Here is a 14070-nt window from a genome sequence, read left to right as displayed (position 1 = left end):
TATTTTCATCCTTAAATCAACCTTTTATATATTATGTTTGGATGCGTGACATCCCTTGCTCTACTAAATATGTTAGTGATATAAAAAATCTATACCGACCGGTCGCATCTATTTTTCAGAAAATGAGAAAGTTACTTGAGACATGAGTAAAAAATATAAGCCAAAACGGTAACATATTAATTTATTATGATAATTTAATAATTTGATTTGTTGGTGACAGGTATTTATTTCCGCGTCATAGCATCTACTCAATTTTCGTTTTTCTTTTTCAATAAACTCATGTTAAAAATAATTTTGAATTTTGACATCATAACTATTCCGACACTCAAAACTTATATCATTTCATATCATATGAAAATTTATTAAAATAAAATAAAAATAAAAGAATATAAATCATGGAGAATTCACATCAAACTCACCAAATTTATGATAAAAAATTATATATTGCATGAACATAGACAATCCATACTTATTATAAAAAAAATCTAAAGAAATATATGATGGAAATACATCAAAACCACTAATACTATTCACAATGTGTAAGAACCAAATTAGTTAACTTATCATAAAATAAACCTTAATTACATATGAAAGACAAACACATATATCATTACCCTTTTAAGAATTCAGGTAGTATTTGGTTAATCACAAAAACCTAGACAAACCAAAGTAGAGTCATTTTCCAACCAAAGTGGTTAAAAGCCTCCTTTCTAGACATGTTCCAAGCATATAACCCTCATAAACTCAAGTTTTGTATCCTACAAAGGCTTAAAAGCTACTAATAGATTCTCTTTTGTGTTCTAACAAAATTTTGGCATATACATAACCAAACCAAACAATCTCGACTTGCATCATCAATATTTACCTTAAACCAATCAGCATGTGAAACTTGTCAAATGATTTTCTTAAACAAAATAACTTTGCTTTCAAATATGAATATTAAAAAGTTTCAACACTACAAGATCAAAAAGAAAATTACTCTTACTTCTTACATTTATTCCATGCCATGAATATAGGGATGGCAAAAATATCCATGCTCACAGATATTCGTAGATAAAATCCGCGGCAGATAGTTAGTACCCGCGGGTAGCGAGTATTTTAATACTCGCTTATAAATGGGTCGGGTGCAGGTATCATACTATCTGTACCCGCGGGTATCCGTTACCCGAAAAAAATTAAAATTAAAATTTAATTTATATTTTATTAAGTTAAATTTAATTAAAATTAAAATTAATAGCATATTTTATTATGTCAAATTTATTTATAATTAAAATTTAATTTCATTTGATTTATGTTTTATTTTTATAATTTTATATTAAAAAATTTATAAAATATATATTTTTTAAATATTTGTGGGTATCAAGTATCCACGGGTACCCGCGGGTTTTAAAAATATCTGCGGATATTTTTTAATTAGATACCCGGTAGGTAATGGGCAGTTTTTTTTTTTGGAGTTGAGTTACGGGTAAGCACTATCTCTGCCCGACCCAACCTGTTCCCATTCCTATATGCATACTTACTCTTTAATTTGAAAAATAGCATAAATATATGATTTACGAAACTAATACCTATTATAATTTCACATTTTCCAAATCATCAAATAATACAACCATCTTAATCGCATTAACTAAAGATTATAAAGAACTCCGATAAATCGAATAACCAAATTCCATATTAAAAACTGCAAATCCTAAAAAAATTTCTTTTAATGACTCTTACCTATTAATAGCTGAGCAATCGAAGAATAAATAAGAATCAGATTCAATATCGCATAACATAAAGAAAAAAAAAATCTCTTTTTTCATCTTGGTTTTATAATAAAATATCTAAATTTCAATTTTAGTCTTTCTAACGTAATATTTGATTTTCAGTAAGAAAATAAAAGAATTTAAAATTTTATTAGTTTTGAAAATAAGGTAACATGAAAAATTACGAAGACATATAACTACTGTCATTCTAATAAGTAAAATGAAAAAGTTTTTTTTTTTTTACAATTAATAATATTGCACTTCAACTCATTTTATTCCATTATTATTATTTTTGTTGCTGTCTACTTTCTGTATCACTAACATATCTAAGATGACTTGTCAGTGATGAAAAGAAAGAATGAGTGAATAGAAGTTGTGTAACAGGTTGTGAAGAACAAACCAAATTTCATGGTTCAGTTTCCTCAGTACTTAGTTTTGGTAACTAGCTAGTTCGTAGATTGTGGTTGCTTATGGGATCCATCCAAGAAGACCAAGACAAGAGATAACAGATACGCAATCAGTGACTCACTCCCTTTAGGCCATTGTAGTACTTCAAGCTATCATTACTCAAACTGAACCCTTTCATTACATGACATCATATCCTTACAATAATTGTTAATGACTTCACCACTCTCATTCTGCATTTCACAACATCCACCATCAATGAAACAAACTAATAACTTTAACCCTAAAATTTGTCAACAAATCTAATACAACTAACTAAGAATTGTAATAAAAGAAGTTCATCATAACTATGATGTTGGGAATGTATTATCACTATGCAAAGACTATTTTTTAAGGGAAAATTGTTAGAAGTCCAAATATAAGTCTAAGTCATGCATTAGGTAAACACAAAATAATTATTCACTTTATAGGATGAAAGATTCGTAAACTCATTTATTTTAAGATTTTAAGTTAGAAATTTTGATCATTTGTATGGATTAAACTCGTTTTTCGTTATTGTTGCATTCCCTATTAAATCTTCTTGAAAAACCCATTGATCCATAATATAACATGTTATTGATGAAAAAACTATTATTTTGGTATTTGAAAATAACAAAATTTGAAAGAAGAATATGAAATAGTGAAAGAATAATTTGTCATTCATTCAGTCTAAAATTTAAAAGAAATTAATTTTTAAATGATAATCCAACATATTTTCAGATTAAAATGATGATAAATAAATAGTTTTAAAAATAAAACAACAACAGAAAAACAAAAAAAAAAAAAAACTCATTTTTATTATCATAGACAGATTTACAATCTCTCACACTTTTCAACACCAGCATGGACACAAACCCTAATTCTCACATTATATATACATATGTCTTTGCCCTTCTTTCTATACAAAGCATCCATGTGTTTTTGAATTTTGTTTCCAAGATGGTCATAATTCTAACTTATCTTAATTGAGATGAATAGGGCCAAATGAGTACACTGCACATAAAGGATAGCTCTAATAGTCGACACATAAGCTCTGAATCAGTGACTGAATATATGTTCATGTGCTGTATATAGCGACCTGCCACTCCTGCATGTGTGTATGTGTGAAAAGAAATGGCACAGTGCAATAAATAGGTCTCAATGAGAAAGTAAATGCAAAAATAGGTTGAACACAGTAACAATAATAACAATAAGAACAATAAGTGTGAAATTAAATATTGTAGACATAAGGTTGGTTTCATGTATATAGTTTCCATAAGTGATGATATAACGTTATTGAATGAATGAATGAATTGTGGACCTAGATTTTCCCTTGGAAGACAAAGGAAAATGCTACAGAGAAAGTGACCAATCTTAAGCTGCATTTAAAGCTGTGTTTGTTTTCTTGGGAAAGTGATTTTCCTGGCATATATACTAATTTCTCAGCATCATCATCATCATCATGCATGGCCCATGTGACATTCAGCTTCAACACATTAATTGTGCTTTCAAGTATATTTGTACAAATCACTGTATCAGTACCAGAAACGTAGAGAAGAACCTCTCTATAAGTGCTTCACGTAACCACCATTTTCTATCAACTCTCAAACAACCTTTGTGATTTCTCTTCCTGGTTTGCCTAGCTGGTTCGTTTAAATCGCCTGCAATATATAAATACAATGTTTTTATATATATAATACTACACCACAAACAAGAAAAATTCTAAATAATGATCAGTGATTATTAATAATGACTAATTTAGATATTAATTTATAAAACTAAAATTTTTTTATTATTAAAATAATTATTATTAAAAATTATAATTAGTTTGATTTTTTAAAATTAATTATCATAATTCTAATTATGAAAAAAAATTAATTACTACAAATTAACTATAGGTTTTAGCTATTAAAATAAATTAGTTTTTAAATTAATTTCTAAATAATTATTTTTATTTTAAAATTAATTTCTAAATAAAAATTTTCAGGCAACGTTTTAAAAGATAATTTGATATGTTGTTTAATATTATATTTAAAAAGTTACTAAAAAGGAAAAAAAAAATCATTCAAATATATTTTATAGTTTGTCTTATCTGTTTGTTTGATGTATGGGATTCTTTAAAATATACAGTTCCATGTGTAACATTGAATTAAATGGTTGCAGAAAAAAGTCAATGCCAAGATAAGAATTACATTTAAAGGTTGTTTTGGAAAAAATATATAGAAATTCATTTATTGTAAATACATTAACAGTTTTAAGAAGTATTATTGCATCTGTTAAGAAAATTTGTGTTATATCAAGGAAAATGAGCTCGCTTAATTATATTTTTAAATATTTTAATTTAAAATCTTACATGGAAATATTTATTCTGTGATATTTGTATGTATTATTTTGGGATCTATAGTTCATCTAATTTACTAAAGAGAAATTCTATTAATTATAGATTTAAAAAAATAAAGATTTTGTTTTTTAACAATTTATTAGAAAGATCATGCAAAATTTAAAGATATATGGTCGATTTAAAAAGTTTTATTGCTCATTTTAAAAGTTACAAAATTATAATTTAGATTAAATTCTTTCCATGTTATTACTTTATTTAATAATTTTTAGGTTAAAATATCTTTTTGATCCTAATTTTCGTTAATTTTATCAAATAAGTCCTAATTTTGGTTTTATGTTCAAATAGGTGACTGCTACGTGACACTTTTTTTGCTAATACCGTTTAAATCATTAACGACCATGAACAGTGACTGTTACGTGTCACTTCGTGGTTTTTTTGAATTTTTTTTATTTTATTTTTAAATTTTTTTAAATTTTTTTAAATTTTTTTTAGTTTTGTTAAATGTTCACGTGTTAACCTAGTAGCGTGCCACGTGTCAAAGTCAATGTTCTATATTTAATTTGGTCCCTACATTTGTTATTTTTGTTCAATTTAGTCCAAATTTTGTTTAAAATTGACCAATTTTGTCCCCATCGAAGATGTGACTAAATTTAATTTTTATATCAAAGTTATAATGATGTGAATTTTAATATATTATATAAAAATATTTAATAAAAAATATGAATTTTAATATAAAATTAAATTTGGTTTCAATTTGGACGGACCAAATTGATTCATGTTAACAAAAATTAGAATTAAATTAAACAAGAATAACAAATATAGGGACTAAACTAAATATAAAATATTGACTTTGACACGTGGCACGTTGGGTTGACACATGCACATTTAAAAAAATTCAAAATTCAAAAAAAAAAAATCATGAAGTGACACATGACAGTCATTGTTCATGGTTGCTAATGATTTAAACAATGTTAGCAAAAAATGACTCAATTAAACAAAATTGACGAAAACTGGGACATATTTGAACACAAAACCAAAATTAGAACTTATTTGACAATACTTGACAAAAATTAGGTCCAAAAAAGTATTTTAACCTAATTCTTAATTAAGTCTACGACCTATTTTATTAATTACATCTTTAAATTTTCATGTGCTTTCTGATTAAGTCTATTAGAAATAATGGATAAATTTCGGAGGGATGAATTGAATTCTAAAAATATTTTGAAAATGGTAATATGTCTATTTTGAATTATAGTTGGAATGATAAAAATAATGTTTGGAAAAGTTTGACATTATTCAGGATAATCTAAGAGTGAATATTAGTTATTATATAATGGGTTCTAAGTTCGTAATGTTTTTTGTCTCAAGTCAAAGACATTTTGACTAGTGTTTGACTTTTTTGATCAATGGTCAAAATTTGTCGATAATGTTTAAAATCCGTCGATAAGACAAAATTACGGACGATCAAAAATTTGTCGGTAAAACTCTTGTCTGTAAATTTTACCGATGAAATTATTGTTTCATCAGTAATTGTCAACGAAAAAATCGATCGATAAAATCTATCTGTAATTACTGAAAATAAAATTTGTCGATAAAATCTGTCTGTAAAAAATTCATCGGTAAATTCATCATAAAACAAAACGACCTTGTTCATCTTCTTTCTCCCCTCTCGTTCTTCTCCTTCTTCTTCCAGAACCTCATCCATTCCACCTCAGTAAATCCATCGCTGCCATCGCCATCATCATCGTCGCTGCCGCCATCGCCGATTCCTCTTCTTCCTTCTCCTTCCCCACTTCTTCTCTCCCTCTTTCTTCTTTCTTCCTCTTTTTCTCCTTCTCCTTAACAACCCTCATTGTGCCACCACATCCTCCACACTGTCGTTGTGCCATCGCCTCGTGACCACTATGCCTATAGTATCTCCTCCTCATCCTTTTTCTTTTCCTCTTTCTCTTCCTTCTTGTTTTTCTTCTTCTTATTTTCTTTTTTTTTTCTGCACTTTTAATTGTGACACACCCTCTTAAGGTGAGATTTCGACAGGAAATTTTTTGCTCTTTTACCGATAAAAGTAAATTCGTCAATAACAAAAATTTAAAATTATCGACAAATTTTACCGTCAGATTTTAAATTATGTAATTACCGACAATTTTTTGTTGATAACTGAAATTTGTATTACCGATGAATTTTACCAACGAATCTTTCAGTCAATAATTGAAATTTGTACTACTAACAAATTTTTTTCGCCAGTAATTAAAATATCAAAATTCATTAGTAAAATCATCCGGTAATTCAAATTTACTGATGAAAATACATCCTTCGGTAAAAGTTCGTTGGTAATTCCAAACTCTTTTGTAGTGGTATAGTTTTATCCCGAGTGGAAATTCTTTGGATGGTTTGATTTCAAGTGGAAATTTTTGGGATGTTTTGATTCCAAGTAGAAATTCTTGGATTTTCTTTTTCAGTGGAATTTTTTGGAATAGTTTGATTCCAAGTGAAAATTCTCGTAACGGTTTGATTCCAAGTGAGTATACTCTTTATGGTGGAATATGATTGTTGATATATATATATATATATATATATATATATATATATATATATATAGGCAATGAAGATATGTTTTTTATCTGAGTGGAGAATGTTGGATGCATGAAAATAATACGTCTTGAAAGGTCCCACATTGTCTAGGATAACCTAGAGAGAGAGTGTTAGTAATTATATAATGGACTCTAAGTTTATGATGTTACTTGCCACAAGTCAAAGATACTTTTAGCTAGTGTTTGACTTTTCTTAACTATTGTAGTATCGTGTTCTTAGGTGTAGTTAAATTCTTGCTTTGGAGAGTGTGGGTGTACTTGTGGTCAAAAGATTAAGGGTGTTTTCTGTATGTTGTACAAATTTGCATATATTGATTATTCTCCAGGTGTCTTTGGACAATGACCGTGGTTTTTTTTTCTTCAGTATTTGGAGTTTCCACGTTATATTCTTGTGTTTATCTTATTTTTCTGATAATAGGGTAATTCTTGAGGATAAAAACGATAATCTTCTTGAAGATGATTTTTCCCAACACAAATAATATTCAAGAAACTAGTTTGATTTAAAAAAAAAAAAAATCAACATAATGTTGCCTTACTTTTCATTATGCAAAATACTTGTTTTAGCTCATTTTCTTAAAATATATATAAAGAGAGAAGAAGTAGGAATATTAATGTATACTGACTTATTTACAATTGCACTCAATTGTTTAATCATATTCATTAAACCAATCCCATAATATTTAATGTTTTGTAGGTCTGCTACAAAAAAATCACAATGAAAAACTATCACGCCGAAATTTTGAAGACAAGATTTTTACCACCTCTTGTGAAACTTATTATTACAAGAAACACTTTCACCAACATGATAAGTACTTAAACAAAAAAGAAAGTAATTAAAAGAAATAAAATCACCAAAATGAGCTCTTGAAAGATAAATAAAAAAGAAAAACTCAAAAGTGATATTCAAAATATTGTTTAATTAATTATCCTCAAGCTCTATGATCTTGAAAGAATTATAAAAGTATATGTTTTACAAAAGCATAGAGTTTTCCTTGAATATTTGACATATTCTGAAACTCTTCAGTTGGATCCAATGAAATATTGAAACAGTTTATATCATTAATAGATTTTAACTACAAACACAAGAACATTTTAGTCAAATAAATTAAATGTTTAATCAATCAAATTATTAAATAATTTTTATCCGATAAATGAAAATGCATGTAAAAAAATTACTTTATAATCCATAAAAAAATATATTATCAGCGAAAATAAATATATTAAATAGAAATAATTCACTACAAAAAGTATATTTTTTATTGGCCATTGTTTGTAGGGGTCAAATAAAATGCTAATAACATTTTCAATTTTATTAATTACTTTTAACCGTCACAATTTTTCTATATTCTATTCTAAATTTAATTATTTTTTGCATAACTTTCGACTTTTAGTTTTAGTTATATTACATTATTTATAGTTATAACTTTTCTTAAACTGTGCGGTAATTCCTTCAACCCGTTAATCTGCGGTATCAAGTCTTCTTCTTCCTTCCTTCGACCAATCTTTACACAGTGCCATTTTGTTGCAGAACAAAAATTGTGGTCCCGCTCAATGTTCCTCTGACTATAAATCGGAAGACCGCGATGAGCACCGCAAACCGTGTGGTTGTCGGGCGTCATGAGATCTGAATCTGGTGGTGATCACACCTGAATCTTGTGAAGGTGATGAAGGTGTACCAGATAATCAAGAGGGAAGAAGGGTTCTTGTTTGGAGCAAGAACCCTAGGACAGTGATTGCGGTGATAGCAATGCATGTCACGTTCTACATGCTACACTTGATCCGTTTGATGCACGCATCGATGTTGGTGCTATAAGATTTCGGTGAGTCATTTTTTCTGATCGGGCAAATATTAGTTATTAGTATTTTTCTAGTATAAGAATTTATTTGAGATATTAAAGTAACTTTTCTTTTACATGAATTCTTATATTTTATATTAATTGTTGTAACTATACGGTTCGATGATGTTAAATAATACGATTATCTAATCTTTTCATCAAATAGATTATAAAATATTCTAAGATATATTTATTGGGACAAATATTCAAATATTAATGATAATTATAACAAATCTTGATAGTTTAATTACGTCTTGATATTTCTTTATACCAAATATTTATAGAATATTTGATATATGGAATAAAGTGCCACATTATTATTATTATTATTATTATTATTATTATTATTATTATTGTTATTATTATTATTATTATTATTTATTTAGTTAAAGTAACTTGTTATTTGATTATTTTTTTTATCAGCAAAAATGAATTTTAATTAAAAAAAATACTTAAGGTGTGTTCTAACTCTTATATAAAACACTCTATATAATTTGATTTGATGCTCTAGTTTAGCACTATTGCGCTATCAAAAGAGATGCTAGAATCAAAATCAATTACGCAAGGTACCATAAATACTCTAGTATCCTCCAGAGAAAACTCACTGTGAAATGTACATTCGCATACTCATATTTTCTTTCTAAAAAAATCTTTATTCTTTTACTGACTTAAGCATTAAAAAATCTTTTGTAGGTGAATCTTTCATGTGTTTCTATTTCTAGGAGCATCTCATCAAAATTTATCGAAACCATCAAATCTGGTCACGTATCTGAAAGCTCACCTCAAGATTTCGGTAAGAAAGATTGTAACAGATAGAGGAGCCTACAATTTTTGTCCAAAAATACTGAGGTAACATATACATTTAAGAAAAAAAGAAAAAGATATAGTTTATACTCTCTTCCATCCCTGGCAGTCTTTTATTCAACAAATTTACCAAATATTTTTACTTTTGAATTATATGATATCTTAGTAATAAATCTGCACCAAAAAAAATATTTATACTTTTGAATTATGTGATCTTAGTAATAAATCTGCACCACAAAAGTAAAACACAACCACCAGCAACACAGTAAAAACAAACATGACAAGCACAATTGCTACCCACATTTAACATATTGAACATTGATACCTACCCTGGAGCAAACCCTCACCCACATATACTCCATTGAATAGGTCAAACTATAAATGTCAAATTAAACATGTACTTTACAATTAAATATTTTATAAAAAGAAATGTCACCTGATATTCTTCAAGTGTAACTTAGACTTTGCTACAAGTACCATAATTTCTTACATTTAATGACCAAATATGATGACTTAAAATAAATAGAACAATATCATCAATTCGTCCTCTACCAATACACTGAGAGTGATTATAAATATTGGCTTTCAGCCATTAATCTATGTACTTGTGGGTAATAAACACTGAAAAAGTATACCTGAGGATGAATTCCAACATGCCTGGATCTATCAACAACTTGATTTTTTTAACAATTATTTAACATTTTAATTAATTTTTAAAAAAATTAATATAATCAAAAGTTTATAAAAGCAAACCAAATTGACTTCTCAACATAATCTTCCTATAATCAAAGGCTATATAATCATTTACACAAGAATAAACATAAAAAATTACAATTTAAATTCAAGATCGAATTCTAAATCAAATCATAGTCATTTGGTATTTGACAGTTGAAAGTATTAAATCTCGTAACTTTAAACTTTTGAATCAACCAGAAATGACATGTATTTGTTATAGTTTGAAGTTATTTCCCTAGTCAAGAGTTCAAAATCAAGAAGATATTTGGTCTCTTTGTTATTGCCCGAGCAAGAGTTTAAAATAAAGTTGTTGAATGGTGAGGCCCAGAGAAACTTTTGGAAGAATATTTGATTTGAGTGGAGTTTCAAAAATAAGAATATTGGTTGAATAACTTGATTAAGAATATTGAATTCAAAACCTAGAAAGCTGAGAATATATATTATGTTAAATATGTGAGAATACTCACCATAATTTTGTAAAGGTAGCAAAATTAAATTTAAAAACTAATTGTATTCTTTGTGCTAACTTTCTACTGAACACAATGACTCATTTATGAAATAATCCAATAATATATAAAAAAAAACTTATTTTTTATCCATTTTAAACTTGAAAATAAATAAAATAACTATAAAATTAATGATAGGTTTAGATGAGACAATTTAAGAGAGTAATTCATTTATTTGGAGAATTTAAAATTCTTTAAAAAAAATGACATTTTTGTTATGATGAAATTAAAAGAAGATTGCAATTGAGGAATTATAAGAAGTTATTTAAAAGAATTAAAATAGTAAAATTTGCAATTCACTCAAAAAGAAGAAAATTGAACTTTTCTAAGTTGTGAAATTGATCATTCCTTAGGATAAAAAAAAGTCCACATGTTCAAAAAGTAGATTTGGGTTGGACTAAAAGTCGAGTCGAATCTGCCAAAGCCGAAGGTCGAGCTAGGCTAGGCCAAAGATCGAGCCGAGTTGGCTTTGGCTAAAAGTCGAGACGAGATGGTTCTAAGCCGAGTCGACTCGGGTCGAAGGTTGAGCTTGGTCGATCTTGGCCAAATGTCGATCCTAGTTGACTTTGGTCGATAGTTGAGATGAGATGGTTTTGAACTGAGTTGGTTCGGGTCGAAAGTCAAACCTAATCGCTCGTGTTGCAAGTCGAGCTGAGTCAACCCAAGTAAAGTAGAGTCGATCTATCTTACTACCACCAAATTAATTATTTAAATCGATCTACCTTACTACTACCAAACTAATTATTTAAAAAATAAAATAATTCAATTACTAAATATTTAAATTATTGAAATTCCTAGTCCAAATTAGAAGATAAAACTTCACAATAATATCCATAAAAGACACTATGTTAGTATGATGAGACACAAACATTCTCAGTTTAATATTAATTCATTTAGATCTTAAAAAAGCAGAAATTTTATTTATTTTATATGCATATTAAATCATTTTTTTTGCTTTTTTAAGATCTTATTTAATCAATATTTACAATATGAAATCACATTTTTCCTTGGGAACTTGAATTACAACAGAAAAATTAAAATGGGTGAATCCTGAAATAATTTGAAACATATATGACAACAATAGTCTTGATATTTTTGTTTTTTCGGAATTGCCATCCAATGAAATTCCAACAAATATTTTCTATTTTTATCTGATTATAAATTATATTAATCCTAGGTAATATAAATGTATAAAATTTAAAGAGATAAGAGAATAAATTAACCTTATATCTCTATTGAGTTCAATCTGAAATATATTCTTGCTCATGGTATCCCTTTATCTAATCCACTATGTATTATAATAGTTAGTAATTTAATATATTTCACCATTACTCATCATGATATTACTTATGTATTGTGCTCATTGTAAGTCAACTTGTTATTTCTGCTGCAAGTGCACTGGCAACTGTCTCCAAATTCTGAGAAATCTTCACAGTACTAAATTTCAAATTCCCCTCTTTCCATCATATTCTTTGGAGTTATTTGCTTTTTAAGATGTTTATTGAGTTGATAACCTTACTGATAGAATGTCTATTATAAATTTTTTACATATTTCAAAGAGATTCTTTTATCTCTTAGAAGAATAAAAAACAATATATTATTTCTTTTTCCTCTACCAAAGTTGAATAGTGTCATAGCTCTAACCATTGCTGAGGTAATTGGATTGTCCACTACTAGAAATTCTCATTTTTTTTGTTCCATTTTTTTTAAGAATTTTAATTGGTAGGTAATTCCTTCGTGGATAATCATTTCTTAAAAAATTATAAAATTTGCAAGTATTTACTACAAAAAGTTTCAAAACAAAATTAACAAGAAATATGAGTTTTTTTAGTAGTGGTCTTGGTTTCTTGCAGACATAAGTGTTTGTTTTTATGAACCATTCATGTGCTATAACATCAATAATATTATTTAAATTGCTCATAATTTAGTCTTTTATGAGTTCACTAAATATCTCTGAAAATGATTGTCATCTCTCTAGTCATCATCTTAACACGAAGTCATTGCATTATCTTTCATCTCTTCAACTGTACTACTTATTTATAAAATTTCAAGCCTTTTTACTTTTTAATTAACAAATTTTCAATGTGTGATAATGCATCATGAATTTGAAAAAAGATGTTAAATAATATTATATATATATATATATATATATATATATATATATATATATATATATATATTAAAGGGTAGTTTAGTTTTTATCCTCTTGTCACGATTATATAGTTATATTTGTATTATATCTTTTATCTTCACAATCCTCGTTAAGACTAATATTATTAGAAAGTGAATTTTATTATTCTTTCTCCTTATTAGGGTAAATATCAACCAGTATCCCTCTTTTCTTTACGTGTTCTCATCTTTTATTTTATTTGTATCATTTTAAAATACCACATATATATTATTTTTAATTAGATAAGATAACAAATTTTTCGTTTAATTTTTGTTTATACCAGGTTGAACTATATCCTGCGAAGTCTCCTAAATAATTCCAAAGGTCCACGGACTTATCTTACCAAAGAACCTCTATTCTAGTCTTGAACGAGGAGGAGGTAACTACAAAAGACACTCTGATTCCAAAGTCAATATAAGGTATTAGATAACAGAGAATGAGATGTCAGAGAATATAACATAATCATGTACTTCGTAAAATGTATCTTTTATACTAGGGTCATGAGCCTTACCTGGTTGGGCTTTGGTTTAGTTGTCTTAACTACCTGCTGATCATAATAGGTTACCTAAACATGGGTTTACCTCATTTGGGGTGATTATACTGACTTGGCAAGGCGGCCAGTCCGAACACATGATGTCTTACAAGGTTGACATGTACCCAGCCAAGGCATGTACAAGGTGGTTTCCTCGGTTGCATGATCTTAGTAGTTTCCCAGGTCGTGTACTTTAGAAAGGTACCTTGGTCGGGTAGTCCTATCAGGCCCCTAGGCCGTGTACCTTGTGGGGTATCCTGTTAGTGTAAAAGACAGTAGCCCCTCAGTCTTAACACGTTTATATGTTAAAGACTATAAGGTAGTAGGTTTCCGGATGCAGACTTCTCGACTTGTGTTATTTGGCAAATGTTGTTTTTTGCAAAGA

This window comes from Vigna unguiculata, chromosome 11 (genome assembly GCF_004118075.2).
Source record: "Vigna unguiculata cultivar IT97K-499-35 chromosome 11, ASM411807v1, whole genome shotgun sequence".
Taxonomy (NCBI): Eukaryota; Viridiplantae; Streptophyta; class Magnoliopsida; order Fabales; family Fabaceae; genus Vigna; species Vigna unguiculata.
Note: the sequence above shows the minus strand (reverse complement) of the source record.